At 41.8% G+C, this 4,866-nt stretch overlaps 1 non-coding gene across 1 annotated transcript; it reads left to right on the top strand.

Annotated features, from left to right (window-relative positions):
- Positions 1-2,441: 2,441 nt before the first annotated feature.
- On the top strand, positions 2,442-2,548 carry LOC127745368 (small nucleolar RNA R71). Its single transcript, XR_008006565.1, has one exon. It is a non-coding gene; the product is annotated as a small nucleolar RNA R71 (small nucleolar RNA).
- The last annotated feature ends 2,318 nt before the right edge of the window (positions 2,549-4,866 follow it).

Raw genomic sequence — 4,866 nt, 5'->3', positions numbered from 1 at the left:
GGGTCTATAACTATTTGGTTATAGCCAGAGTAACCATCCAAGAAGCAATAATATTCATGTTCTGCAAGTCTTTATAGCATTTGGTCCATGAAAGGTAGGGGGAAATGATCCTTTCTAGTGGCTTCATTGAGCTTCCTATAATCAATGCACATCCGCCAGCCAGTCACTGTCCGTGTAGGTATCAATTCCTTCCTCTCATTTGGTACAACAGTGATCCCTCCCTTTTTAGGAACCACTTGGACAGGGCTCACCCAAAGGCTGTTTGAGATAGGGTAAATCACCCCTGCTTGCCAAAGTTTCAACACCTCTTTTTGGACCACTTCATTCATTGTTGGGTTTAGCCTTCTCTGTTGCTGTCTTGAGGGCTTTGCACCTTCCTCAAGTAGGATTTTGTGCATGCACATTGAAGGGCTGATCCCTTTTAAGTTTGCAAGTGTCCATCCAATGGCATCTTTGTGTTGCTTTAGCACTTGGATTAGCTCCTCTTCTTGTTGTTCATTCAAACTCGAGTTGATGATCACTGGGTATGTGTTGTCGTCACCCAAGTAAGCATACTTCAAGTTTGAAGGCAGAGTTTTCAACTCCAGCTTTGGTGCTTCCACTTCCACTTTGCTTGTCTTGTCCATCATGATTGGTTCATCCATAATCTCCAGTGGTGGTTCACCACATGAGACTTGTTGATCTTGCTCTTTGATTTTTGAACCAAGTTTTTAATTGTATCCATCATCATGCATTCACCAATGGCTTCCTTGGGATAACTCATAGACTTAAAGACGTTGAAGACCATCTTCTCTTCATGTAGTCTTAAGACTAGCTCCCTTTTTTGAACATCAATTACGGCCCCAGCAGTAGCTAGGAATGGTCTTCCTAGGATGATTGATGTGTTGACCTCCTCTTCCATATCAAGCACAACAAAATCAGCTGGAAAGATGAACTCCCTTACTTTCACCAACAAATCCTCCACTATACCATGGGGGAATTTGAATTTTCTGTCAGCCAATTGGAGTGCCATTCTAGTTGGTTTGGCCTCCTCAATCCTCATCCTTTTCATCATTGCCAAAGACATGAGGTTGATGCTGGCCCCCAGATCGCACGATGCTTTCTCAATGTTGATATCGCGTATGATGCAGGGAATTTAGAAACTCCCAGGATCTTTCATCTTTTGAGGAAGCTTCTTTAGTATGATGGCACTGCACTCCTCAGTTAGCACTATGGTTTCCTTTTCACCCCAGTTCCTCTTTCTTGTCATGTGCTCCTTTAAAAATTTGGCATAGAGTGGCATTTGCTCTAGTGCCTCAGTAAAAGGTATATTGATCTGGAGCTTCTTGAAGATTTCTAAGAATCTAGAGAACTAGCAATCTTTCCCATCCTTCCTCATCCTTTGTGGATAGGGTGCTTGTGGCACATAGGGTTTTAGGACTTGCTTTGGTGAGGTTGGTGCAAGGGTCTCTTGTTCTTTCTTGGTTCCAGGTTCCTTTGCAGCTTCTTCTTCTTGGTTGCTTTGGCTTGGGGATGCTTCTTCTACAACTCTTCCACTTCTTAGTGTGATGGCCTTACATTCCCTCTTGGGTTGGCCATAGTATCACTGGGAAATGTATGTGTAGGCATTGGTATTTGTTTAGATAAGCTCCCCACTCGTGCTTCCAATTTTGAAATTGCTGCCCCTTGATTCTTTATGTTGGATCTAAACTCTTCTTGGTTTGCATCTATCTTTCTTTCAGCCTGTAGCTGTCTCTCCAGAACAGTGGAAATAGTTCTTATCAGTTGTGCTGACAATTATGCTATGGCAGCCTCCAATTTTGAGAAACTACTGCTGGTTTCACTTTGTTGCATGGTGAGGGTTGATGTATCCTGGTGGTGGTTGTTGTGTGTTTGTTGTGTAGAGTGATATGATATATTTTGTGAGTTATGATAGGGTCTGTTGTTGCTTGATTGATGGTTGGGGTTGTGGTTGTTGTATTGGTTAGAGTGGTATGGTTTGTGGTCGTGTTGGTTTACCCACCCAAAATTTGGGTGGTTCATCCAACCTGGGTTATATGTCTTAGAGTTTGGATCATATGGTGCTCTAGAGGGATTGTTCACATAATTTGCCTGCTCCCATTCACATTCAGCTTCTGGTGCATCTCCTTCTTGTGGTGGTGCTTGAGCTTGGACAGCCGAGACTTGGCTTACTTCCACCTTCTTTGTTAGGGCTGCTTTGTGCTGTGATCATCTTGTTCTGTGCCAACAAGGCATCCATAGAATTGAGTTCCAGCACTTCTTTCTTTTAAGCTCTTTCTGAAGCATAGAAGTACTTATTTTTGGCTACAATTTCAATAACATCTATGGCTTTCTCGATTTTTTTCTTCTTGTTGAGTGAACCTCCTAAAGAGTGGTCCACAACTTTCTTTGCTTCATATGATAGCCCTTCATAGAAGATGTGTAGTTGAACCCATTCGTTGAATATATCCGGAGGGCATTTCCTCGTCAAGTCTTTAAACCTCTCCCAGGCCTCATAAAGTGTTTCACCAGCTTGCTGTCTAAAGGTTTACACCTCAGTTCTCAATCTATTGACTCTCTGTGGAGGGTAGAATCTTGCTAGAAATTTGTTCACAACTTCATCCCAAGTGGTCAAGCTCTCCTTGGAAAATGCTTCTAACCACTTTGCTGCCTTATCTCTGAGAGAAAAAGGGAACAAAAGTAGTTTGTAGGTGTTAGGGTGTACGCCATTGGACTTTACAGTGTCACAAATCCTCAAGAATGTAGTAAAATGTTGGTTTGGGTCCTCTTGGGCACCCCCTCCATATGAACAATTATTCTGGACAAGTGTGATGAGTTGAGATTTCAACTCAAAGTTGTTAGCATGAATTGTTGGCTTCAGGGTGCTACTACCACAGTTTCCTGGGTTTGGGTTGATGTAGGAGCCTAAGACTCTCCTCTCTTGCCCAACATGATTGCCAGCATCTTCTCCAACATGGTTATGCACCTCTTCCTCATTAGTAGCTCCTAAATCTTCCTCTACTACTTCTTCTCCAACTATGCCTTTGCCTATTGCTTCCCTCCTTAATCTAAGGAAGGTCTTCTCATGTTCACTATCGAAGAAGGATGAAGTTTCTCCCCTTCTACCTGTCATACATTCAACAGCAGCAAGCAGAGGGCAAGTGAAGTAAAAACACTTCTTGAGATTAGTAGTTAGCTTGGTTGATGCAATTAATCAAAGAGTTAATGGAGCAGTAAAAAAATGGAAATATGAACAATGAATAGCTAAATTGATCCAAGTAAATTGAAACAAAATAAAATAAAAAAGGAAAGGAAATATTAAAGAACTAAAAAAAATATTAACAAGGTAAGGAAAGTGCTTAATCTAGCTTCCCATCAATTTAGTCATTGTCAAATTCAAACCAATCTCCGGCAATGGTGCCAGAAAACTTGATGACCAGAATTTACTCCCCATAAAAAAATCATGAATCCGTTCTTTTGGCAAGCGCACCAAAATTGTCGTCAAGTAATAACCCACAGAAGAGTGGGATCGTATCAACAGAGATTGGTAGATTTGAGCAATTTTAATTAATGGGTAAATTAGTCAAGCTGAGTAATATAGAATGTGATTGAATAATTTTAAATAAGCAGGAATATAAATGACTCAAAAGTAAAGAGAAGCAGTTAAGTGCAGAAAAGAAAATGGCAAGAATGTAAAGTGCAGAAATATAAATGACTTAATTGTAAACAGGAATAAGGATTAACAGAATGTAAAGAAAGCTATAAAGAATGTGGAAGATCACTCTTTGGATTAAGTCCAGCTCATCTCATCTTCAGTCATGCAACTCATTGACCTCTTGGCAATCATGATTGATTGAGCCCCAATTCCTTGGTGACTCAATCTCCCAAATCTTGATAATCAGCCAATTCCTTGGTCTAATTGCTCATGAAGAGAGATATGCTTGGTCCCTGATTATGCCACACATCATCATAGGTCCAAGTAGTGGGTGGATTATATGTCACCATATCCAATCACTAAAACCTAGATTCTACTCAAGTGTGAGAAGGGATTTCAAGCATGGTTTCGTGTTTCCTTTTCCAAGGTTCCCAAGAAACCCATTTTGCATTCAACCTCTTTCCCAACATGATTGAACACTAACATTAAAACGAAATTTCTTCTAGCAAATCAAAGAGAAGATGAAGAGAAGAAGAAATTCACTATCATTAATCCATCAAGTACAACAGAGCTCCCTCTCTCAATGAGAGGGAAGTTAGCTACTCATAGCTTAAGAGAAAAGTACAAGAGATGGAAGAAAAATGATGTGAAAAGTAAATCTAACTATGCTTCAACTAAACTCCTACCCAACAACCTCTTTCTCAGTACTTTCAAGGGTTATTTATACTGCTTCTAGCACTAGAATAAAGAAAATACAAAAGAGAAAAGAAAATTACAATTGGAGGTAAAAGAAAACTCAATAAACGTGACCTTCCAGCTTGGCGTGTGACAGGCGTTTAAGTGGCATGCCACGCCCAGCCTCCAATTCGGCTTGGTGCGCCACACTCAGCTCTTCAAGTGGCACGCCCCATGTGTTGGTGTCCCTGGTGTGCCATGCCTTCGAGCCCAAGTGGCACGCCGAGGTTCTTCTAAAGCTTTGGTTGGCCTGGCGTGTCATGCCTTCGAGCCCAAGTGGCACGCCCAGGCCTTTTTCCTTCTTCTTCTCCTCTCTGGAAAGTTGAACTGGCATGGCACGCCCAAGGTTTAGCGTGCAACGCCCCTTGTATGTGCTTCACTCTTTTCCCTGGAAAATAGAACTGGCGTGCCACGCCCAGTATTCTTCCATGCTCCAGTAGATGGCGTGCCACGCCCAGCATTCAGGTGGCACACCCAGATGACCAATGAGAGTTGGC

This window comes from Arachis duranensis, chromosome 2 (assembly GCF_000817695.3).
Source record: "Arachis duranensis cultivar V14167 chromosome 2, aradu.V14167.gnm2.J7QH, whole genome shotgun sequence".
In the NCBI taxonomy this organism is placed as follows: domain Eukaryota; kingdom Viridiplantae; phylum Streptophyta; class Magnoliopsida; order Fabales; family Fabaceae; genus Arachis; species Arachis duranensis.
This window is presented reverse-complemented; position numbering and strand designations above follow the sequence as displayed.